The sequence below is a fragment of the Schistocerca piceifrons genome, chromosome 9 (assembly GCF_021461385.2).
Source record: "Schistocerca piceifrons isolate TAMUIC-IGC-003096 chromosome 9, iqSchPice1.1, whole genome shotgun sequence".
Lineage (NCBI taxonomy): Eukaryota > Metazoa > Arthropoda > Insecta > Orthoptera > Acrididae > Schistocerca > Schistocerca piceifrons.
In genome coordinates, this window is record NC_060146.1 from 89,788,786 (window position 1) to 89,815,554 (window position 26,769).

At 46.1% G+C, this 26,769-nt stretch overlaps 1 non-coding gene across 1 annotated transcript; it reads left to right on the forward strand.

Annotated features, from left to right (window-relative positions):
- Positions 1-3,017: 3,017 nt before the first annotated feature.
- On the forward strand, positions 3,018-3,091 carry Trnat-ugu. Its single transcript has one exon. It is a non-coding gene; the product is annotated as a tRNA-Thr (tRNA).
- The last annotated feature ends 23,678 nt before the right edge of the window (positions 3,092-26,769 follow it).

The window sequence follows — 26,769 nt, forward strand, 5'->3', positions numbered from 1 at the left end:
TCTTTATTTGTGCGTGAGGAATGTTTCCTGAAAGTTTGGCCGTACCTATTTGTAACACCCTACATGTAGCGAGCCGAGAAAGCCGCTGAAGAAGTTAACAGAGATAAATCTAATAAGTGTAGCTCTACGTATGTAGTCGCTACATACACAACAAAATCAAGGTACAAAAATGAATAACGTTTACGAAAACCATCTGTTACGGTGCTCGCTTATTTCCAAGTCCGTGTCGATCTTAGTGCTGAGTTTTCACTCACATGGCGCTTTGGCGTTAGGCGGTTGTTTCCGTGTGTGATCGCTGGCCGGAGCTTAGCTAGAGGCGTGTGAGGAGGAAAGAGGGGTGCTTTGGCGTGGAGACAGTTCGGCTCGGCTGGGGTTGTTTGCGTCTGGACGCCGAGTGGGGCCCGATGCGAAGACCGGACCGTGATTTTACGGTTAATAGTGTGGACAGCGGCGTGGTGTGCCGTTTAACTTGATGATTTTATTATTATTTTTAAGTAACATTATCACTTTTTTACAGCAGAGGACCAAGAATGGCCCGTTCAGTACTCCCCAGTGAAGCGGTTCACACAAATGGTACTCCACGGCTCCGAGCACACAGCCACAGCGACCCGGCGTACTACCAGAACCACCAGGCAGTAAACCAAAATCGTACTAAGCCAAAACAAGGACCGACTTTTAAAACAACGAGTCCTAGCCCGGGCCGGACAACAGACCAAATGGCCGGACAACAGACCAAATGGCGGGAAATCCATAAGAAACCTCAGCCAACTTAATACCAAAACAACAATTTATAAACAATATGCAAATCACAAGACCTCTCAGTCCAAAGGCTTCCATTTAGTCGCGAAGGTGGCTCCGACCCGCCTGCTGAGGTGCCAAGCGTCGTACGGAGTGCCGAATCAAGCTTAACCTTCGTTAACGGAAAGCGGAAGCACCTCAGGACAAAATAAACTCCAATCTAACTGCGCAAGGCAAACTCTACGGATTGCCACTCGAAGACTATGCACTTGAAGATCAAACATAAAGCAACCAGACTAACGTGCCGCACTTCCATCACCAGCGTTTAGTAGAGTACGGAGAGCAGCTCACCCCATCGATATTCATCCGTGGGATGGTAAACGAGGATAGCAGTCCCAGCGACGGAGAGACAGGACGACGAAATGATATCCCGCTGCACATAGAAGGTATTTCAAACTCAGGCTCCACAACCTGCAACAGGCGAGATTTTGCTCCCCTTATGAATCAAGTTAAACGGCACACCACGCCGCTGTCTACACTATTAACCGTAAAATCACGGTTCGGTCTTCCCATCGGGCCCCACTCGGCGTGCAGACGCAACTCCAGCCGAGCCGAACTGTCTCCACTCCAAGGCAGCCACCTCTGTCCTCCTCACACGCCTCCAGATAAGCTCCGGCCAGCGATCACACACGGAAACAACCGCCTAACGCCAAAGCGCCATCTGAGTGAAAACTCATCACTAAGATCGACACGGACTTGGAAATAAGCGAGCACCGTAACACCATCTCTCAAGGAGTGGGACAACTGACTCCTCCACCAACCGCAATATTCAATACAAAGTACAATAAGTAATGCAACACATTCCTTTTATGAAAGTAGGTTGGTTTTATCCAGTACTCTACTGCACCATATTATTCCGCATTGTTTTGGCTACAAATTTCTGTTTTCCAAAGTAATTCTCCGCTCCATGCGACGCCCTTACGTGACCATACTGGGAAGGGTCTGTTTGCCCACCCGGTACCACTCCACCGGACGACGTTGGGGCCAACGTCTCGCTGCATCAGCAACCCACGTACTGCTTCTCGCGGTGTGCATCCTTCATTAGGTCAAACAGACGGTAGCCGGGAGGCGCGAGATCCGGGCTGTGGGGTGGAGGAAGAAGAGTTCAATGAAGTTCTGTGAGCTCTTCCCGGTTTGGCAGACTGCTGTGAGACCTTACATTCTCATGAACCGGTTCCCGTCAGGTCACCGAAGGTAAGCGCTGCCGAGCTGGGATGGCACTTGGATGGGTGACCATCCGTTCTGCCGAACGCTGTAGGTAAGCGGGGTGCACTCAGACCTTGTGAGGCTAATTGACTGAGAAGTAGTGGCTCTGGTCTCGTGAACTGACTTACGGCCGAGAGAGCGATTTGCTGGCCACCTGCCTCTACATATCCACATCCAGTGACGCCTATGTGCTGAGGATGACACGACGGCCGGTCGGTATCGTTGGCCCTTCCAAGGTCTGTTCGGACGGAGTTTAGTTCATAGGCTTTTTACATTATCATGAAGAAGAAATTCGTTTTGCGTTTTTGTGCCGACGAACATGCTGAAGTCGTTTCTTCAATTTTCCAGGGTGGCACGATACATTTCAGAGCTGATTGCTGCTCCATATGGGAGGACATTAAACACAGTAGCCCTTCAGAGTCACAGAAGACAGGGACAGTGACCTTACCGGCTGAGCATGTGCCTTTGAAATTTTTCTTCGGAGGTGGTGTGGCGCCACTCCATGGACTGCCTGCCGTTCTGGTTCCGGTTCGAACTAATGAACCCATGTAGCATCGATTGGTCAGAATAAACCATACCACACACTAAGCTTCTTGTTGAACCACTGTCATTAAGCGTCACTCTCAAGAAATTACAGTGAAATGAACACCCTTAGCTGCTTATAGGCGTTGACATACGTCAACGGGGACAGATGAAAATGTGTTCCGCGACCGGGACTCGAACCCGGGATCTCCAGCTTACATGGCAGACGCTCTATCCATCTGAGCCACCGAGGACACAGAGGATAGTGCGACTGCAGGGATTTATCTCTGGCACGCCTCCCGCGAAACCCACATTCTCAACGTATTGTCCAGCACTACATTCGTAGTGCCCCGCCCATACATTCTCAACGTATTGTCCAGCACTACATTCGTAGTGCCCCCGCCCATTATGTGCGGGACAATACGTTGAGAACGTGGGTTTCGCGGGAGGCGTGCCAGAGATAAATCCCTGCAGTCGCACTATCCTCTGTATCCTCGGTGGCTCAGATGGATAGAGCGTCTGCCATGTAAGCAGGAGATCCCGGGTTCGAGTCCCGGTCGGGGCAGACATTTTCATCTGTCCGCCTATAAGCAGCTAATTTCATTCTAAAGAGCTGCATGGTCACCGGTGGTATCTGTTCTTTCGGACATGTCCGAAAGAACAGATACCATCTTAGTATGTTCACTCTCAAGAGCCTGGATCGCACGAAGACAAAACTTTGTGATGTACATACACTGAAGAGCCAAAGAAACTGGTACAGCTGCCTAATATCGTGTAGGAACCTCGCGCGCACGCAGAGGCGCCCAACACGACGTGGCATGGACTCGACTAATGTCTGAAGTAATGCTTGGGCGAATTGGCGCCATGAATCCTGCAGGGGTGTCCATAAATCCGTATGAGTGCGAGGGGGTGCACATCTCTTCTGAACAGCACGTTGCAACGCATCCAAGATATGGTCCATAATGGTCATTTCTGGGGAGTTTGGTGACCAGCGGAAGTGTTTAAACTCAAAAAAGTGTTCATGGAGCTACTCTGTAGCAATTCTGGACGTGTAGGGTGTCGCATCCTCCTGCTGGAATTGCCCAACTCCGTCGGAATGCACAATGGATATGAACGGATGCAGATGATCAGACAGGATTGTTACCTACGTGTTATGTGCCAGAGTCGCATCTAGACGTATCAGGGGCCCCATATGACTCCAGTTGCACACGCCCCAGACTATTAAAGAGCCTCCAGCAACTTGGACAGTCCCCTGCTGAACTGCAGGGTCCATGGAGTCATGAGGTTGTCTCCATACCCGTACGCGTCGATCCGCTCGATACAATTTCAAACGAGATCGACCAGGCAACATGTTTCCAGTCATCAACAGTCCAGTGTCGAGGCGAGCGTTCGGGCGGGGCTTAAAGCTTTGTGTCCTGCAGTCATCAAGGGTACACGACTGGGCCTTCGGCTTCGAAAGCCGATATCAATGATGTTTCGTTAAATGGTTCCCAAGCTGACACTTGTTGATGGCCCGGCATTGAAATCTCCAGAAATTTGAACGATTTTCTTCAGTCGTCTTTGTTCCCGTTCTAGAAGGATCTCCATCCGGTCGCAGCGATGTCGGAGATTCGATGTAATACCGTAATTCTGATATTCTCGGTCCGCTCATGAAATGGTCGCACAGGAAAATCCCCACTTCGTCGCTACCTCGGAGATTCTGTGATCATCGCTAGTGCGCCGACTATAACACCACGTTCAAACTCACGTAACTCTTTGATAACCTGCGATTTTAGCAGCAGTAACCTACATAACTGCCCCAGACGCTTGTTGTCTTATATAGGCTTATATTAAAACAAATAAGCCCTCGGTCACAAACATTAAGTCAAAATTGACCAGGTTTCGACGCTACTATGAGCGTCGTCTTCAGAATTAGACTAACTGTTCTAAAACACATTAAGTATATAATACATTAATAAAATTAAAGTTTGTATTGACTGGAAAAAGATGCAGTACTTACAAGTCACATATTAAAAAAGATGTAAGCCGGAAAGGCGACGTCATGAATAGTTGTAAGTAAGATGGCGAGCTGCTGAGGGCTGCTCTGAACAAGGGTTGCAACATTTTGTGAACTTTGTTTTTTTTTTTTTTTTTGTTCTAATAAAACCCCATGTCATTCCAAGCCTGTGTGTCAATTTTTACCTCTACCTACATTATTCCGTGGTTTATTAAGTTTTCAAATTTGTACAGACTTTTTGATCACCCGGTATGTCGCCACGTGTTCTACAAAGACGCGAGTTCCAACAAAGATGTAACATTTCATGAAACACGACTACTAAGTACCACAAGTAAATACACATAACAAAACGCTACCGTGTAATTATGCAAAGGCGACCTAATGTCCCAACAAATAATCCGGAAGATGCAGCTTCACCTCGCCGATTTCGAGAACACAAGACAAGCATTTATATTTACCGGCCGGAAGTTTTGTATATGATGGCAGGTCGTCTTTGCCCATAAAAAAAAAAAATGATTCCAATGGCTCTGAGCACTATGGGACTTAACATCTATGGTCCCCTAGAACTTAGAACTACTTAAACCTAACTAGCCTAAGGACAACACCCAGTCATCACGAGGCAGAGAAAGTCCCTGACCCCGCCGGGAATCGAACCCGGGAAACTGGGCGTGGGAAGCGAGAACGCTACCGCACTACCACGAGTTGCCCATAAAACCACGCCGAAAAAACCAAGAGAGTTATTTTCATTCTCGTTGGAATGAAATACGCGTATCGCACGGCGTGGTAGAAGTAATGTAGCGACGCAGTAGGTCGGCAGCTGGTTCAATTTTTTAGTGTGGTGGGCTGAGGTGCGCGTGGCCCCAGGTATATGAGCGGAGTCGTGGACAAAGGCGGTCAGGTAACACGCGTGCCAGCTGACCATTAGGGCAGGCAGGCCGGACACTGTGTGTAGGGTCAGCCGACCTCTGACCCCGGGGCCCGGGCCGTGCCGCCCGTGGCCAGCCCAGCTGATTTGTGGGGCTGTGTCCTGGCCCCAGGTAGCGGACGACACACGCACACCCGGGGAGGCCGCAGTAATTTGTGCTTTGTGTAGCCTGTCGGCACGGGACACGGCCCCGATGGACGCTCCCATACCGGTTCTGTGGGCACGCGCTCAGAGGAACGCGACCCAGAGCATGCGTCCATATAGTCCAAACCGTCGAGCGAGGAGTGTTCGTCACGCGGAAAGAGGTGGTACCAGTGGAGGAAGCTACAGCTTTCGAGCAGGCACGCACAGTCTGTCACCGTCTACCTGTGTACGAGGATCAGTCAAAAGGTAATGCCACCTATTTCACTTCATTTACTTTTTTATTTTGTAAAAAATAGAATTCCATCTTGATAAGATATTCACTATCAGGAGGGTGATTTGGTAGGTCTAGTAAAAAAACAGGGAAAAACGTTTGTTTCGTAAACAACACACCTTATTTCTTTGAGGGATATACGCTTGCTCCAGCGATCATCCACATCCCATCGGAAAAGCAGGTACTGCCAGACTCTTCAAAATACTCGTTGACCGCAATTATCGGTTCCTCATTTGATGAAAAATGCTTCCGAGCAAGCCCAAGTTTGAATTTATGGATCAGGAAGAAGTTATCTCGGTCTAAGTCTGGTGAATAGGGTGGACGAGCTACCAGTTCAAAGCTCAGTTCATGCACTTTCACCATTGTTATCGCTGATGTGTGTGCTGCACCTCAGAGCCAATATCAATTAAATTAAATAAATCAAATTACTATCGAACCCACCTTCATCAACGGTATTTCACCATCAAATCCGTTATAAACAAAAATCTATTGTAACCCACCTCCTCTTAATTATAAGCTGCACCTTGACCTGAAATATTTTATAATTATAAATCTTGAGAATTATAATTCTAAAAAGATTTTCTGATAACAGAGATATACAAACAAATAAATTAAGTAGAGTAAATCGTGTATTATCAATCACGGGGTCGAGTTCCAACCTTGTTCTTTTTTCCGCCAACACCAGATTCTAACGATCGAACGTTACATCATAATAGGGTCCAATTATGGTTCTACCTTTTTCCAATTAACGTACGACGATTTTTCCTTGAGACTCTTAAAAACAATGTCGGTTACCTAAGCATCTGACAAAATGCTCTTTGCCTTCTTCAGTGCACTTTCACCAGACTTTATCAATTGTTTTACAGCCGTTTTGACTCTGGCTTTTATAATGGTCGATCCAGGTTTTACCAACAGTCACAAGTCGGCGGACAACGCCTTGTGATCAAAAATCGCTGGACATTGTGTTGAAATGTTGTGCTGGATGCGTTTTTGGTCGACTGTGAGCAATCGCGGCACCCACTTCGCACACAGCTTCTTCATAGCCAATTCTCCGTGCAGGATAATATGCACTCGCGCAGTTGTGATGCCTACAGTCACAGCAATCTCACGAAATTTAGTCTGCGGTCGTCCTTTCCCATGCCACGGATTTTTGTCAATGGTTTCCTCTGTTTGACTTCGACTGGACGACCGCAGGCGCCCTTCGTCTTTGATGTTTGTTCGGCTATGTTTAAATTTATCGATCGAAAAGTAAATGGCCTTCAGTGATGGTGCAGAGTCCACGCGGAGTTCATCCGATTCTGTTTTGATCTGTGTGGCAGTCCAGCCCTTGAAATGCAACTGTTTATTAGCAGCTTGAAACTCCGTTTTCTTCATTTTCAGTCGCAGTCAAAACACTGACCAATTCAGACGGGTGTCAACAATGAACTTGACATCGAACATTGTTAAAATTCTTTATACGATCTTTGGAATAATCAAGCCTACCAAACATACGGGCTCAACAAAAATGTTCTGTTCTTTTATAGAAATTTAGCGTCGTAATTTGTCACTTTTCAATGTAATCATCATCATCATCATGTTACAGACAGATATCGTTAACATCTGCTTGCTGCATAGTTCTTGAACACATTCTCAGTTCAAAAATAATTTGAGAGCAAAAAACTTACGCCCGCGATTCACCGCGGTTTTAGGAAACATCGTTCTTGCGAAACCCAGCTTCCCCTTTTCTCTCTTGATATCCTGAGAACTTTGGATGAAGGACAACAGGCAGCGTCCATATTCCTAGACATCCTAAAATTATTTGACACATTGCCCCACTGCGGACTGTTGAAGGTACGAGCATATAGAATAGGCTCCCAGACTCAGGAGTGCCCCAGGAAAGTGTGATAGGACCATCGTTATTTTCTGCACACGCAAACGATCTGGTGGACACGGTAGACAGCAATCTGCGGCTGTCTGCTGATGATACTGTGGTATACAGTGTGGTGTCGAAGTTGAATGGCTGTAGGAGGATACAATACGACTTAGACAAAATTTCTGGTTGGTGTGGTGAATGGCAGCTAGCTCTAAATATAGAAAAATGTAAGTCAATGCAGATACACCAAGAAAACAAACCCATAATACAGTATTACTTGTGTCCTGAGTGACACAGTCAAGTGGATGAAATGTCTGAGTGTAACGTTGCGAAGCGATACAAAATGGAACGAGCATGTAAGAACTGTGGTAGGGAAGACGAATAGTCAACTCCGGTTTATAGGGAGAATTTTTGGAAAATATGGTTTACTTGCAAAGGAGACCAGAATATGTAGGACACTAGTGCGACCCAGTCTTGTGTACTGCTAGGATGTTTGGGATCCGTACGAGAAAATTTAGAGGACCTGTATTTGAAGCTGACTGCAGACCGATTCTACTGCCGCCAACTTACACGTCGCGTAAGGATCACGAAGACAAGTGCAATCAGGGCTGGTACGGAGGCATATAGACAGTCGTTTTTCCCTCGCTTCATTTGCGAGTGGAACAGGAGAGAAAGTGAGTACTGGTCACAACAGGGCACCCTCCGCCAAGCACCCCAGGGTGGCTTGATGAGTATATATGTAGATGTAGGTCATTGTCCATAATTTCCTTTATCCGCACTCTGGAACGTGACACCTATGTGGTAGAAATCATGTTCCTGTTTCCTCGGCCTCTGGCGCACATAATTTTTTCAAGGTCTCCACATTTTCAAAATGATTGCGCCCCCCTCCCCTTCATGAGATTCTTTGAGTGGGCCTTTTAAAAAGACGTCATTGATGCCGTTGAATGTAGAGAATATTTATCTTCACTACTGCACCTCCGACCTCAACGCCATTATCAAGTGGTACACTGCAAAAGACTGTGCCTCAGCATTTGTCAAACTTTAAAAAATCTTCCGACGTGTACACAAATGTCATCCTCGTGTGCGAGCCTTTTGATAAACAACTGATCTTGTCCACTGTTTGTGAACAATAGTTTGGCAGGATTTATGTTGTTACAATGCTCGAGCTCTACGATGACATGGGCACGTGTGGGAGGGTTTTTTAAATTTTGAGATGTACTGACGAATAGTGTCTTCCAGTATACCACTTGGTAATGACCTTGAGGGCGAAACTGCAGTATTGAAAAAAAAAATACATTCCACTGTCAACGACGACTACGATATCTTTCAAAAAGTTTTTCAATACTGTGAAACTCAACCATGAGAAGCTGATCTCAAATGGAAGTCTGATGGAGCAACAGACAAATACCTCTTTGACCTGGCCCTTTAACAGTTTTGGTACCGAGCGTGTACAAACCATCGAGCAGTCCAGTTTTTCAGTAATGGCCATCACGCTGACTGCACCGGTGGATGACTTGGAGTCACAATTCATCCGTTGTTATCCGGGGGTCGTCATGCATGATTTAGTCAGCACGATGGCTGGATGTAGTGTGACGTCACTGCAGTGGCTTGCCGGAGCTCCGCGCTACATCAGCCAAATGTTTGTTGTATGCAGCTTTCTCTGCAGCGGCGAACGCAGAGTCTAGCGATGCCGACGTCTGCAGAAGCATCCCCGTACACAGCATCCCCGTACCCGTTGTTCAGCTGTTGGGGATATGAACCTCTGCAATTTGGGATTCAGTCAGTATAAAGTTCAATCACAGGAGGACGAGATTAGTGTTTACCGTCCCGTCTACAACGAGGTCATTAGACATGGAGCACAAGATCGGATCACGGAAGGGATGGGAAGGAAATAGCCCGTGCCTTTCAAAGGAACCATCCCGTATTTGTCTGAAGCGCTTTAGGCAAATCACGGAAAACCTAAATCAGTATGGCCGGACGCGGGTTTGAACCGACGTCACCCTCGAATGTGAGTCCAGTGTGATAACCACTGTGCCACCTCGCCCGGTAGAGTTCAGTCACATAACGCTGTGTTACACGTGCGTAATTGTCAATCATTTTCTGAATTTATACACCGCTGCCGTCTGTTGATGAAGTACGCTATAGAAGAAGGTTTGCGAGAGTGCGTCGCATTCGTAATTACTACATTACCAAATTAATGAAGGAGGAAAAATAGTAGAGTGTGCGTTGAAGTATGAGAGTTCTATCAGGAGCTAGTATAGATTAGCTGCTTCTGTCAGTTTAGCTAGATTTCTATGCTGTTGTTGTTCTTGTTATCGTTGGCGCGTTGTCAGTCCTATGACAGGTTTGGTGCACTTCTTCACATTATTGTCCAAGCCTCTTCATACCGCGTAATTATAGTTAAAATACAGTTACTCACAGAGTTCGATTGTATGCTGTAACTATCGTATGGCATCTAAACGTGACAGTCTGCTAACAGTCATTGGATCTCGACCAACGCGAGCAGCAATGTCGCGATACGATAAACCGCAATCGCGATAGGCTACAATCCTACCTTTATCAAAGTCGGGAACGTGATGGTACGCATTTCTCCTCCTTACACGAGGCATCACAACAACGTTTCACCAGGCAACGGCGGTCAACTGCTGTTTGTGTATGAGAAATCGATTGGAAACTTTACTCACGTCAGCACGTTGTAGGTGTCGCCACCGGCGCCAACCTTGTGTGAATGCTCTGAAAAGCTGATCATTTCCACATCACAGCATCCTCTTCCTGTCGGTTAACTTTCCTGTCTGTAGCACGTCATCTTCGTGGTGTAACAATTTTAGTGGCCAGTAGTGTATCATTGATGGTTACAATGTCTGTGTTTACACAGTGTCTGCAGCTTCACACTGCAAAAAGTCATTGAGACGTGCATAATTCATTCACAAAGATCACTCTATATTTCCATTTTCAGTTTTTTTCATGAAAAAAAATATTTTTAACCGCGGTACTTGGAGTACAGCAGCCCTTCGGCCAATGGGTTTAACTGGAGACTTCTCAGTTGACTCAGCGACATCCACGCTTGTCTGAAGGGACAGATATTTCCGCAGACAATTACGGTGTGGTAAGAATTACAGAACATTCAAGTAACTTACGGGAATGCAGCTGGGTGGCAGCCGCTGATGTTTCGACAGGAGCACACCCTGCCACTTTCAAGCCAAAATTGTACCAAGTAAGCCCTACACAAGCGAATTTAAATTCTCGGTTTTCAGAGGAACTACGGAAAGGTAAAACACACACACACACACACACACACACACACACACACACACATACATATACACGCGCGTGCACACACACAAACACTAAAAACAGTAGTGCCATCACAAACTAAAGATGATCGAGGTCAGAAGTTTTCGATATCGAAATTAATAATCAACGACTGAGGTAGTATAAACTCTGTACTTCTGTTTTTTGACAATTGAGAGAGGATGATTCCATGCAGAATCAAACAGAAACCACCATCTCTATTTATAAGGTTACTTGTTGATTTAATTTCGACGGCTTCCTTAGTAACACTATTCCTACAGTTGGAAGTGCATGCTAGACTCTCCGTGTTGTTATATTGCATAGGATGGCCGGTGCTAAGACAATGTCCTGCAACGGTGGATTTGCTCGGCTGTTGTAAGCGTGTGTGCCGCTTTTGCTCAGTACACCGGTCCTTCACAGCCCTGGTAGTCTGGACAATATTCAACATTCCACAACTGCAAGAAATACGGTAGACACCCATCTTGCGCAAACCAGGATCATCCTTTACGGAACCGGGGAGGACCCTGACATTAGATGACGCTCGAAAAATACTTCACATCGTACTTCCGCAAAATACCACCAATTCTGATGGAAATAATCCATGCGTAAGGCAGAAAGGCCGTAGGCTTTGGTGCCACCTAGTTATTATCATCACTCACCAGGAACACAGTTGGTCGATTGTGCAACCCACGTCTAATCTGCCTTTCACTATAACCATTCTGGCAAAGTATTTGAATAATGATAACTAAACCAAGCAGAAACTGAGAGCCCCACAGCGCCCCTCACCCCGACACCATCATCCACACAGAATTGAATTCTGACCCACATCTGATGCACACAGGTCTCATGAAAATAACCGGTATGTGCAATAGTGGGAAAACAACCCATACCTGTATGGAACTCGCTACACCAGACAACTGATTATGGGGAGTAGTGATGTCCCACGCCATTCAGCGTTGGTAGAAGACTAATGCTCAAGTGTTGAGAAAGCCTTTCGAAACATATGTTTTGAGTTGCTCTGAAAGATATCTAGCAGCACATGGAGGGGCATCGAACTGTGCGCAAAGCGTAGTGGTGCACACACCGGTCCGCCGAATAATTAGCTTTAACGTCCGTATGTATCTAATATATAGATACACTGAAGTGCCAGAGAAACTGGTATAGGCATGCTTATTCAAATACAGAGATGTAAACAGGCAGAATATGGCGCTGCGGTCGGACAACAAGTATCTGCCACAGTTGTTAGATCTGTTACTACTGCCACAATGGCAGGTTATCAAGATTTAAGTGAATTTGAACGTGATGTTATATTCGGCGCCAGAGCGATGGGACACAGCATCTCCGAGGTAGCGATGAAATGGGGATTTTGCCGTACGACCATTTCACGAGTGTACTGTGAATATCAGAAATTCGGTAAAACATCAAATCTCCGACATCGTTGCGGCCAGAAAAAGATCCTGCAAGAACCGGACCAACGACAACTGAAGAGAATCGTTCAGCTTGACGGAAGTGGAGCCCTATCGCAGATTGCTGCAGATTTCAATGCTGGGCCATCAACAAGTGTCAGCGTGCGAGCCATTCAACGGAACATAACGATATGGGCTTTCTGAGCTGAAGGCCAACTCGTGTATCCTTGATGACTGCGCTACACAAACGCCTCTGAGTCCGTCAACATCGATATTGGATTGTTAATGACAGGAGACATGTTCCCTGGTCGGACGAGTCTCGTTTCAAGTTGTATCGAGCGGGTGGACCGGTACGGGTATGAAGACAACCTCATGTATCCATTGCATGTCAGTAGGCGACTGTTCAAGCTGGTGATACCTCTGTAATGGGGTGGAGCGTGTGCAAACAGAGTGGTATAGGATCCGTGATGCGTCTACATACGGCTCTGACAGGTGACAAGTACTTAAGTATCCTATCATATCGACTGCATTCATTAATGTCCATTGTGCTTCCCTGGGCAATTTAAGCATGACAATGCAACAACCCACGGGCCCATAATTGCTACAGAGTGTCTCCAGGAACACTCTTCTGAGTTTAAACACTTCCGCTGGCCACCAAACTCTCCAGACATGAACATTATTGAGCATATTTGGGATTACTTGGAACGTGCTGTTCAGAAGAGATCTCCACCCCGTCGTACTTTTACCGTTTGTGGACAGGCCTGCAGAATTCATAATGTCAATTCCCACCAGCACTACTTCAGACATCAGTCCAGACCATGCCACGTTGTGATGCGGCACTTCTGCGTACTCGCTGGGGCCCTACACGATATTAGGCTGGTGTACCAGTTTCTTTGGCTCTTCAGTATATACCGGGTGATCAAAAAGTCAGTATAAATTTGAAAACTGAATTAATCACGGAAAAATGTAGATAGAGAGGTACAAATTGACACATATGCTTGGAATGACTTGGGATTTATTAGAACCAAAGAAATTCAAAAGTTCAAAAAATGTCCGAGAGGTGACGCTTCATCTGATCACAATAGCAATAATTAGCATAACAAAGTAAGACAAAGCAAAGAGGATGTTCTTTACAGGAAATGCTCAATATGTCCACCATCATTCCTCAACAATAGCTGTAGTCGAGGAATAATGTTGTGAACAGCATTGTAAAGCATGTCCGGAGTTATGGTGAGGCATTGGCGTCGGATGTTGTCTTTCAGCATCCCTAGAGATGTCGGTCGATTAAGATACACTTGCGACTTCACGTAACACCAAAGACAATAATCGCACGGACTGAGGTCTAAGGATCTGGGAGGCCAAGCATGACGAAAGTGGCGGCTGAGCACACGACCTCACCAAACGACGCGCGCAAGAGATCTTTCACGCGTCTAGTAATTTGGGGTGTTTTTTTTTTTTTGTTCTAATAAAACCCCATGTCATTCCAAGCATTTGTGTCAGTTGCTACCCCTCTATCTACATTATTCCGTGGATTATTAAGTTTTCAAATTGATACTGACTTTTTGATCACCCGGTAGTTCACGAGAGATGACGTCATAAACACTGAAATGCGTAAATAACTGCCGCAACGTGCGTGAAGTTTTCATATATTTATTCTTTACTGCAAAGACACTCGTACAGTCGACACAACGAAATCGCTGACTCTTGGCAGCGCTTTTGACAGCATTCAACTGCGAAGCGCAAATGGTTATAAGCGAAAGCAACAGGCGCCTGCAGAGCTATGAAGACGCATTGCCACAGAGTTGTTTACTAAATGGCGTTACAGATACGCAGAGCAATAGGGCCCAGCGTACGGAAACTGTACGATTCTAATAGAAAATTGGCAGAATGAATACGTGGGCAATACCGTGTTTGTCAGCTAGTATGCACACACTACTCTGTCTGTTCCCCAGGGCTACGCGCACTTCTCTGACACCCTGTGCTACATGAGACTTCCGTGAACTACTTGGCTCTCGTGTTGGTTCTCCGCGCACGGCATGGAGTCTGTAGAGTCCCCGAGTTTAAAGCAGAGAGTGATGGAGGTTTGGTAGAGACGGCCGTGGTTTTCGCACCCGCGCCTCGCGACAGCTGCGCCCTGTGCTGTGCTGAGCTGGGGAGGGTGGGGTCCGCCATTGTGGTGACCCGCCAGCTGCTGACCAATGGCTTCCCGCCTGCGGGGGTGAGCTGACCACACCCTCCAGGCTCCCTGCGTCTGGGCGCGAGCGAGGGGACGCGGCCGGCCATGTGTGAGCGCCTGGGGTGAAGTGGTTCGTCTGGAACAGCTACACTGGAACTCCATTCGCTTAGCATTCGCAGTATTATGTTTTGGGGGTCCACGAGAGATTTGATGGGGCAGAGGACTTACCCCCTTATATTGAACGTATAAATGGTTTTCCTTTCTCTTCATCGAACTGTGTTTTCATTACATTTCACCCATCATGGTGAGAACTGTTCTCGGAGTGGTATCATAATTTTTCTGGAATAGAACCCCTGAAGAGAATCTGCTACATCTCGTTTGTATTATAATTGCGAGTACAGCAAGTAATGCAACACTTTTTTTCCTTGAAGGAGGTGATTTATTCAGGATTCAGGTACATCTTATTACTGGCTAAATGGCTCTGAGCACTATGGGACTTACCTTCTGAGGTCATCAGTCCTCTAGAACTTAGAACTACTTAAACTTAGCTAACCTAAGCACATCCATGCCCGAGGCAGGATTCGAACCTACGACCGTAGCGGTCGCACGCTTCCAGACTGTAGCGCCTAGAACCGCTCGGCCCCCCCGGCCGGCATCATATTATTCCCTTCTTTTGGCTTCAAAACCATATTTACAACGTAACCGACGTTCAATGCGACGGCTTTCGCTACCTTATTGGGAGGGCATGTCACCCCACACGTACCACTCTACTGCTCAACGTCAGACTGAACGTCTCGCTGTATCAATGACCTCCCTATCATCCAACGACTGCTTCCCGCGGAGTATATCGTTCATTGGCCTAAACAGATGGAAATCGGAAGCTGCGAGATCTCGGCGGTAAGGTGGATGCGAAAGAACAATCATATAAGTTTTCCGAGCTCTCCCCAGCTCCACAGATTTGTACGAGGCCTTGCCTTCTCAGGGAGAAGAACTTTGTTTGAATTTTCATTACGACGAACACGTTGAAGTCGTTTCTTCCATTTCCTAAGTGTAGCACAGAATACATCAGTCGTTGCACCGTGAGGGAGGACATCAAACGGCATAGCACCTTCTGAGTCCGAGAAGACCGTCGCCATGAAGGCGCGGCTTTGTACTGTTTCTTCGGAGGAGTGGTGGTGTTGCCCCAATCCGAGAAGTGTCATTTTGTTTCCAGTTCGGCGAACCCAGGTTCATCGCTTGTGACAATCTTCGACAAGAACTTGTCACAATCAGTCTCGCAGCATGCAAGTAATTCCGTACAGATGGTCCTCTGTTAGGCGGCGAGGAAGCCAGCGTTCACACGCCGTTGAGTACCTCAGCTGGTGGTCGGGTGTCTCAGCACTGCCAACAGAGACGTCCAGTCAAGCAGCGAGGTGTTTAGTCCATCGATCACCTCGAATGAGAATGTCCGAACTTTCCATTATTGGAGTAGTCACTGCTGTGCGTGGCCGGTCGGCATGCGGGAGATCGTACATGTTAACGCGACCTTGCTACGATGATGACGTAAACTGTATCTCTTAATCACTAGAGTATGAAAGCATTTCTAATTTTATACCGCTAACGATAATTATATGAAATACTGAAAATAAAACTTTTGCCTCCGCAAGCTGTTATGAGGAGTGATTCCCAAGTTTCCATTTGTGTTGCTACAGCGTATATCAACGTAGCGCGACTCCGTTGCGGGTATATAAGCACCGACATGGAGGCAGATGATTAGTGAGGCATTCGCGTCCTTTCAGCATGTGCGTTGGCTGACTGGGTGACTAGCTGTAGCTTTGGCTGGGGTATACATAACCTCTCGTCTTAAGACACTGCATTAGCTGCACCAACTACACTGCTTGCCATTAAAATTGCTACACCACGAAGATGACGCGCTACAGACGCGAAATTTAGCCGACAGGAAGAGGATGCTGTGATATGCAAATGATTAGCTTTTCAGAGCATTCACACAAGGTTGGCGCCGATGGCGAACCCTACAACGTGCTGACGTGAGGAAGGTTTCCAACCGATTTCTCATACACAAACAGCTATTGACCGGCGTTGCCTGGTGAAACGTTGTTGTGATGCCTCGAGTAAGGAGGAGAAATGCGTACCATCACGTTTCCAACTTTGATAAAGGTCGGATTGTAGACTATCGCGATTGCGGTTTATCGTATCGCGACATTGCTGCTCTCGTTGGTCGAGATCCAATGACTGTTGGCAGAATATGGAATCGGTGGGTCCAGGAGGGTAATACGGAACGCCGTGCTGGATCCCGACGGCCTCGTATCACTAGCAGCCGAGATGAAAGGCATCTTATCTGCGTGGCTGGAACGGATCATGCAGCCACGTCTCGATCCCTGAGCCAACAGATGGGGACGTTTGCAAGACAACAATCATCTGCACGAACAGTTCGACGACAATTGCAGCAGCATGGACTATCAGCTCGGAGACCATGGCTGCTGTTACCCTTGACGCTGCATCACAGACAGGAGCGCCTGCGATGGTGTACTCGACGACGAACCTGGGTGCACGAATGGCGAAACGTCATTTTTTCGGATGAATCCAGGATCTGTTTACAGCATCTTGATAGTCGCATCCGTGTTTGGCGACATCGGGGTGAACGCACATTGGAAGCGTGTATTCGTCATCGCCATACTGGCGTATCACCCAGCGTGATGGTATCGGGTGCCATTAGTTACACGTCTCGGTCACCTCTTGTTCGCATTGACGGTACTTTGAACAGTGGACGTTACATTTAAGATGTGTTACGACCCGTGGCTCTATCCTTCATTCGATCCCCGCGAAACCGTACATTTCAGCAGGATAATGCACGACCGCATGTTGCAGGTCCTGTACGGGCCTTTCTGGATACAGAGAATATTCGACTGCTGCTCTGGCCAGTACATTCTCCAGATCTCTGACCAATTGAAAACGTCTGGTCAATGGTGGCCGAGCAACTAGCTCATCACAATACGCCAGTCACTACTCTTGATGAACTGTGGTATCGTGTTGAAGCTGCATGGGCAGCTGTACCTTTACACGCCATCCAAGCTCTGTTTGACTCAATGCCCAGGCGTATCAAGGCCGTTATTACGGCCAGAGGTGGTTGTTCTGGGTACTGATTTCTCTGGATCTATGCACCCAAACTGCGTGAAAATGTAATCACATGTCAGTTCTAGTATAATATATTTGTCCAATGAATACCCGTTTATCATCTGCATTTCTTCTTAGTGTAGCAATTTTAATGGCCAGTAGTGTAAAAGGCCTCGATCGCCTCTCGTAAGTAGGCAACGTACAACTGGAGCTGTGCGACTTCTTCGCGGTGCAGATGGATCAGACGCTCTGCAGTTCGGGAAGGCCGTGTTGGCGGCGTCGTTTCGGCCCCTGGACGGGGCCGCGTCCTCGGGTGCCGCTGGCGGCCGCAGCGCCGGACGCGAGTTGGGAACTCGGTGTTTGCAGCCAGTAAACAGTTTACCGAGCAGGCCGCTCCCCTCCCCCGCGGCCGCCCCGCTGCCTCCACCGCTGTTCGCTCTCGCGAAACACGAGAACTTGCGAGACACGCCGCGGCTTCCCAGCGCTGACCGTGCAGCCGCTGGAGTGTCGGCTGCCTTCCCGGGACGCACCGCCGTCCCACGCCGCCTCGTCGCCCACCAGCCGCTCTACAAATTCACCCTGCAATTCTACTGTGCCGCAGCGAATAACAGCAACCACAGAAACTGTGCAGCTCTTCTCGATTTCGAGGACTGAAAGAACGATTTATTTACTTGTGAGAATAGACGAGTATGCTGCGTTGCCCGGGATGTATTTCTTCCAATCCTCTATTAGTCCACCTCCACCCCACCCCCCACTCTGTCCAGCTCCACGTCCTGTATATCTTCTCCGTACACCCCTCTCCACTCTCTGAGCTTTTCTGCTTCTATGGACTGTAGAAGCGGCAAAAAATGCTCTGTTTTCAATTATTATCTGTCAGTTTTTACTCGATTTCACGTCATGACCTTCTGGGGTGATTTCCTAAAAAACGAGTGGGTAGTGAGACCTTCTGTTTACACTGTACCTGCCAGATATAAGCCGAACCGTACGGCCATTTTTATTTCAGAGGTTACTATTCCTTGCTGTAATTTTTATATTTTTTTCCAAACCAGCACGGCAAGGCAAGGCAAGGCCACTACTTCCACCACATCCAGTGGATTTGGTGCTCACGTACTCACACAGAGCCGTGAACACTTCCCAGTTTATCAATGGGGAATAGTTGAACATGATTACTACTGTTATCGGTGCCATGCGTGCATTGGCCTTGCCAGGTGCGCGATATTGAATCTCTATACAATCGTTTGTGGAGCGAAACCTGCACGAGCTTATAGCAACCGTTATAGTTATGCATTATTCTGGTACACTAGGGGTGAGTTCACGTAAGGAAAGAGAGAGAATGTAAAATTAATGGACTCATTTATTAAACAGTTGAGAATCGAACAATAATCAACCAAATGGGGGTGGGGGGGGGGGGGAGAAAGATTTGAGTTCAGCAGCCTGCCCCAACGTACGTTCATAACACGCCACGATAGCAGGAGGAAAGGAATTTTAGTAAGGATAGCCGTATTATCAAATAGAATCCCATTTAGTAAAGGAAGGGGTTGCGGGCGTGCAACGACCACCACCAGGAATTAGCCAAAGACTAAGAAGATGCTACTGTGCGTGAATCGCTCGGTAGCCTCCCGTACTAAAGCAATAAAACCCGCAAGACGCGAAACTATTCACAACGACCTATCAGGTTCCCTCTGGGCCTCAGGGCGAGAATCTACAGTGCACGTCGGCGCTCATGCTTACCGAACTCCATCTCCTGGGAGCGGCACCTCCGGCCTCAGGCACGGTCACACTAGAACAGAACTGCTGTCCCTTTGTCCACCACCCATCCGCGGAGGGCGGTTGGCGCCCGCCCGCGAAAAACGGGCGCGCACCTTAACTGGCGAATTATAGGGCCGGAAATTCACAGGGATGCGACCTCGAGACGTTAAAATTGATCAGAAATATCGTTTAAAAGGTTGGTACGGCAGGTTGGGGAACTGAGAACAGGAGAAACTTTGGCCACTACAGAATGTTCAAACGACACCACGTGCTACCCTGGCGTTCGGAAAACGGATGGGAAACGGGAAGCCATCGTGGCTGCTAGGAAGACTGCTGCCCTCGCCCATAAATAAAGAAAATCCCTGGCGCCAAGCTCCTCTCACAGATCAGTGTGAGACAAGCTGTAAAAATCGTCAAATAAATCAGGCAACCCATAAAAATTATATTACCTGAATTATTATTTTATCGAGTACCAGAATGCTGGGATTAGAAATATGAAATACGAGCACTGAATGGTGAATGAACCTTTCACTTATTAGGTCTTTCTCTCTGGCGTGAAGTAATAAATTTTGAATCATCAGTCTTCTGGCTATTTCGATGCGGTCAGTCGCAAATTGCTCCCGCAGTAGCACTTACATCCAACCTTCTCAATAATTTATTGAATTGTATTCCAAACTCTGTCTCCCCTCTATAGCTTTTATCCTCTACAGCTCTCTCTAGTACCATGGAAGTTATTCCCCTCCGTCCCTATGGTGAGCGTTTTTCCTGTAATCATTCCTTCGCTGTTTACTCGGGAAAACTCCTCGTTCGTTATGTTATCATTCTACCAACTTTTCAAAATACATCACAGACTTCGATTCTCTTCTTTTCCGGTTTTCTCACAGTTCATGATGAACTGCCGTACAGTCATGTGCTCCAACCGGGTATTCTCAGAACTTTGTTCCTTAGATAAAGGCCTATATTTGATACTACCTGACTTCCGTTGTTCAGGACTGCCCTCTTTTCCTTTGCTAGTCTGCACTTTATGTTCTTCTTGCTTCATTGATCATGTGTTATTTTAGTTCCAAGGTCTCTCTCCCTCTCTCTCTTTTCTCTCCCGATTTTGACGTTAAGTTTACGGCTAATCTGGCTTCAGCTGCTACTCATTACTTTTGTCTTTCTTCAGTTTACTACCAATCCATTTTTTGTACTCATTACACATCGTGTAATTCTTCACTTCTACCGAAGGTCATTGATAACTTTCATCCTGAATTTTAATTTCTCTGCCGCACTTTTTTCTTATTTCCAGCAGTGTTTGATCTAGATCTACACCCATACTCCGCAAGCCACCTGACGGTGTGTGGCGGAGGGTACCTTGAGTACCTCTATCGGTTCTCCCTTCTATTCCAGTCTCCTATTGTTCGTGGAAAGATGGATTGTCGGTATGCCTCTGTGTGGGCTCTAATCTCTATGATTTTATCCTCATGGTGTCTTCGCGAGGTATACGTAGGAGGGAGCAATATACTGCTTGACTCCTCGGCGAAGGTATGTTCTCGAAACTTCAACAAAAGCCCGTACCGAGCTACTGAGCGTCTCTCCTGCAGAGTCTTCCACTGGAGTTTGTCTATCATCTCCGTAACGCTTTCGCGATTACTAAATGATCCTGTAACAAAGCGCGCTGCTCTCCGTTGGATCTTCTCTATCTCTTCTATCAACCCTATCTGGTACGGAATGCATTTCCTTGGGATTCTTCGAATGAATCTCAGTTTGGCATCTGCTTTACCGACGATCAACTTTATATGATCATTCCATTTTAAATCGCTCCTAAGGCGTACTCCCAGATAATTTATGGAATTAACTGCTTCCAGTTCCTGACCTGCTATATTGTAGCTAAATGATAAGGGATCTTTCTTTCTGTGTATTCGCAGCACATTACACTTGTCTACATTGAGATTTAATTGCCATTACCTGCACCATACGTCAATTCGCTGCAGATCCTCCTGTATTTCAGTACAATATTCCACTGTTGCAGACTGAAGAGCAGGGACGAACCACTGCATCCCTGTCTTACATACTTTCTATTTCTAGCACTTCGCTTTTAGTCTTCCATTCTTATTGTTTTGCATTGGATCATGTACACATCGAATATTATCCATCTTTCCTGTTGTTTACTTTCTTTTTTCTCAGATTTTCGAACAGGTTACAACTTTTTACCTTGTTGAAATTTTATACAAGGCTGTTGCTATGAACGTGTCTAGATTTATCTTAGTGTAAGGTGGGGCTAGATGAATAGTTTCAACCTTTTGGCTAACAAAAGATACTAATTATTTTACCATAGATTTCAAACTGTAATGGTGAATATATCATGATCATCTGTGTAAAGGCAAATTGCTTCAAGATCTATTCTTTTTCATTGTAAGTAGCAAAATTTAAAACGTTGAAAGAACGGTTATATTAAAAATTTGTCGGGCTATTTGAATCGTAAACGGGTCTACTTGCCGACCGGTGTGGCCGAGCGGTTCTATGCGCTTCAGCCTGGAACCGCGCGTCCGCTACGATCGCAGGTTCGAACCCTGCCTCGGGCATGGATGTGTGTGATGTCCTTAGGTTAGTTAGGTTTAAGTATTTCTAAGTTCTAGGGGACTGATGACATCAGATGTTGAGTACTATAGTGCTCAGAGCCATTTGAAGCATTTTTTTGGGCTACTTGAGTCACTGTAATGTGTCATGAAGTTATACGCATCATGGAAGGTAACACTTTTTAATTGTACCAGTAGTTGGTGGATGAGTTTCCCATAAAGATTTCGTGAAACCACACCTTACACTTATCGCACCTGATCTACTACCCTTCCTTCACAGGTCTACAGCGTAATATTTGATATTACAGAAACCAGACGGTTCGTTTATGTTCCGCGGCTCAGCTACAAGTGATGACAAAGATGAATGTTCTCCTGGATCTATGAAGATGATGTTGCTGAACTCTGACTTTATAAATTTGTTGGAAGGTTAGAAAGATTTGCAGGGCCTGCGTTTTCATCCGATTCTGTGGTAACAGAAAGGGATCTATAATTGAGGTACGAGGTTCACTCCAAAAGAAATGCACACTATTATTTTTTAAATCCATCTTTTATTCTATATGTTTGAAAGTTTTACAGTGTGTAGATACATCCTTTAGGAACAATATTTTCAAAAATGGTTCAAATGGCTCTGAGCACTATGGGACTCAACTGCTGAGGTCATTAGTCCCCTAGAACTTAGAACTAGTTAAACCTAACTAACCTAAGGACATCACAAACATCCATGCCCGAGGCAGGATTCGAACCTGCGACGGTAGCGGTCTTGCGGTTCCAGACTGCAGCGCCTTTAACCGCACGGCCACTTCGGCCGGCACAATATTTTCATTTCTTCACATAATTTCCATCCCTCTCAACTGCCTTACGCCATCTTGGAACCAGCGCCTGTATACTCGCACGGTAAAATTCTGGACCAACCTGTTTGAGCCACAGTTTGGCAGCGTGCACAAGGGAGTCATCATCTTCAAACCTTGTTCCACGAAGAGGGTCTTTCAGATTCCCAAAGAGATGATAGTCACTTGGACCCAGGTCAGGACTATAAGGCGGGTGTTTCAGTGTTGTCCATCCGAGTTTTGTGATCGCTTCCATGGTTTTTTGACTGACATGTGGCCGTGCAATGTCGTGCAACAGCAAAACATCCTGCTTTTGCCGATGTGGTCGAACACGACTCAGTCGAGGTTGAAGTTACTTCAGTGTCTTCACATGTGCATCAGAATTTATGGTGATTCCACTTGGCATGATTTCCACAAGAAAGAGTCCTTCGGAATCGAGAAACATCGTAGCCATAACTTTTTCATGAGAAGGTGTGGTTTCCAATTTTTTTTCTTGGGTGAATTTGCATGCTGCCACTCCATTGATTGTCTCTTGGTCTCTGGTGAAAAATGATGGAGCCATGTTTCATCACCTGTCACAATTCTTCCAAGAAATTCATCTCCACCATTCTCGTACTGTTCCAAAAGTTCGCTGCATACTGCTTCTCTTGCTTCTTTGTGAGCCACTGTCAACATCCTGGGAATCCACCTGGCACAAACCTTTTTTAACGCCAACACTTTCAGTATTCTGCAAACACTTCCTTCCCCTACCGCAACGTAGCGTGACAATTCGTTCACTGTGAAACGCCTGCCAGCAGTCACGACTTCGTTAACTCTCTGCACATTATCTGGAGTGTGTGGGGTACGAGGCCTGCCGCGGCGAGGACAATCCTCAATATTGCCGTGCCCGCTTTCATCACGTAACCTGTTTGCCTACCGACTAACTGTACTGCGATCGACAGCAGCATCTCCATACACCTTTTTCAACCTCTTGTTGATGATTCCCACTGTCTCGTTTTCACAGCACAGTAACTCTACGACAGCACGTTGCTTCTGACGAACGTTAAATGTAGCAGCCATGTTGAAGACATGCTGTGACGGCGCCACTCACGGGAACAGGTTGAACTAAGTTTGAATACAAGCGGGAAGAATGTACCTACACACTGTAAAACTTTCACACATGCGGAATGAAAACTGTATTTTTACAAGAATAGTGTACATTTGTTTTGGAGTGACCCTCGTATGTGGACGAAGGAAGGAATTCGTGTAATGGTATTTTATTGGGGCTGAAGGGGAAAATTCGCGTTCACTCAAATTCCTTTATAGCATTTCCTAAATTAGCTTCACGTCTCCAGACTACGTCAAAAATATTACCAAAAAATTAGTTTTGTAGCGGTGGCTGAGGGATTGTAGTGTGTAGTGAGGCTACATGAATACTTTGATAAATAAGAAATAATACATATTACGTCGCGTTTCAGAAAGTCCCACGAAGACTGATGCTTGTGTAGCAACGGTCGTGTAACAGAATGGCGTCCGAGATGGGTGCACGGTCTGAGCAGTAGAATATTTTCTTATTTGTATCCACATAGACCCACGATTGAGAAAGCCCCATTCTGCCTCAAGTCTGGAGTCCATTGTCAGTTGTTGTTGTTGTTGTGGTCTTCAGTCCTGAAACTGGTTTGATGCAGCTCTCCATGCTACTCTATCCTGTGCAAGCCTCTACATCTCCCAGTACCTACTGCAGCCTACATCCTTCTGAATCTGCCTACTGTATTCATCTCTTGGTCTCCCTCTACGACTTTTACCCTCCAGTCAGCCTCCAATACTAAATTGGTGATCCCTTGATGCCTCAGAACATGTCCTACCAACCGATCCCTTCTTCTAGTCAAGTTGTGCCACAAACCCCTCTTCTCCCCAATTCTATTCAGTCCCTCCTCATTAGTTATGTGATCTATCCATCTAATCTTCAGCATTCTTCTATAGCACCACATTTCGAAAGCTTCTATTCTCTTCTTGTTCAAACTATTTATCGTCCATGTTTCACTTCCATACATGGCTACACTCCATACAAATACTTTCAGAAACGACTTCCTCACACTTAAATCTATACTTGAAGTTAACAAATTTCTCTTCTTCAGAAACGCTTTCCTTGCCATTGCCAGTCTACATTTTATATCCTCTCTACTTCGACCATCATCAGTTATTTTGGTCCCCAAATAGCAAAACTCCTTTACTACTTTAAGTGTCTCATTTCCTAATCTAATTCCCTCAGCACTACATTCTATTATCCTCGTTTTGCTTTTGTTAATGTTCATCTTATACCCTTCTTTCAAGACACTGTCCATTCCGTTCAACTGCTCTTCCAAGTCCGTTGCTGTGTCTGACAGAATTACAATGTCATCGGCGAACCTCAAAGTTTTTATTTCTTCTCCATGGACTTTAATACCTACTCCGAACTTTTCTTTTGTTTCCTTTACTGCTTGCTCAATATACAGATTGAATAGCATCGGGGAGAGGCTACAACCCTGTCTCATTCCCTTGCCAACCACTGCTTCCCTTTCACGTCCCTCGAATCTTCTAACTGACATTTGCTTTCTGTACAAAATGTAAATAGCAGTTCGCTCCCTGTATTTTACCCCTGCCACATTCAGAAATTGAAACAGAGTATTCCATTCAACATTGTCAAAAGCTTTCTCCAAGTCTACAAATGCTAGAAACGTAGGTTTGCCTTTCCTTAATCTGTTTTATAAGATAAGTCGTAGGGTCAGTATTGCCACACGTGTTCCAACATTTCTACAGAATCCAAACTGATCTTCCCCGAGGTCGGCTTCTACCAGCTTTTCCATTCGTCTATAAAGAATTCGTGTTAGTATTTTCCAGCTGTGGCTTATTAAACTGATAGTTCGGTAATTTTCACATCTGTCAACACCTGCTTTCTTTGGGATTGGAATCATTATATTCTTCATGAAGTGTGAAGGAATTTCGTGTGTCTCATACATCTTGCTCACCAGATGGTAGAGTTTTGTCAGGACTGGCTCATTCAAGGCTGTCAGTAGTTCTAGTGGAATGTTGTTTACTCCAGGGGATTTGTTTCCACTTAGGTCTTTCAGTGCTCTGTCAAACTCTTTACGCAGTATCATATCTCCCATTTCATCTTCATCTAGCTCCTCTTCCATGTCCATAATATTGTCCTCAAGGACATCATCCATGTATAGACCCTCTATATACTCCTTCCGCCTTTCTGCTTTCCCTTCTTTGGTTATAACTGGGTCTCCTTCTGAGCTCTTGATATTCATGCAAGTGGTTCTCTTTTCTCCAAAGGTCTCTTTAATTTTCCTGTAGGCGGTATCTATCTTACCCCTAGCGAGATAAGCCTCTACATCCTTACATTTGTCCTCTAGCTATCCCTGCTTAGCCATTTTGCACTTCCTGTCGATCTCATTTTTGAGTCGTTTGTATTCTTTTTTGCCTGCTTCACTTACTGCAGTTTTGTATTTCCTCCTTTCATCAATTAAATTCAGTATCTCTTCTATTACCCAAGTATTTCTACTAGCTCTCGTCTTTTTACCTGTTTGATCCTCTGCTGCCTTCACTATTTCATTCTTCAAAGCTACCCATTCTTCTTCTACTGTATTTCTTTCCCCCATTCCTATCAATTGTTCGCTTATGCTCTCCCTGAAACTCTGTACAACCACTGGTTCTTTCAGTTTATCCTGAGTAGCAAATTTAAATTGGCTCTCTGCATAGCCCTAAGGTCTGAAAACAGATGCCGAGCAAAGATGAGGATGATAAGTTTTAGCTGAAACGTCGCGGTCCCTTCGGGACTGATACTGTACGCAGCCCTTGTGTCTGCCTTTCATCGGATTCGGTGGAGGACGTGAGTCACCCAACATCCTGCAGGAGGCTCTGCGAGATAAGCCCCGCAGCAAGTGAGAGAAGAGTCGGCGAGGCGTCA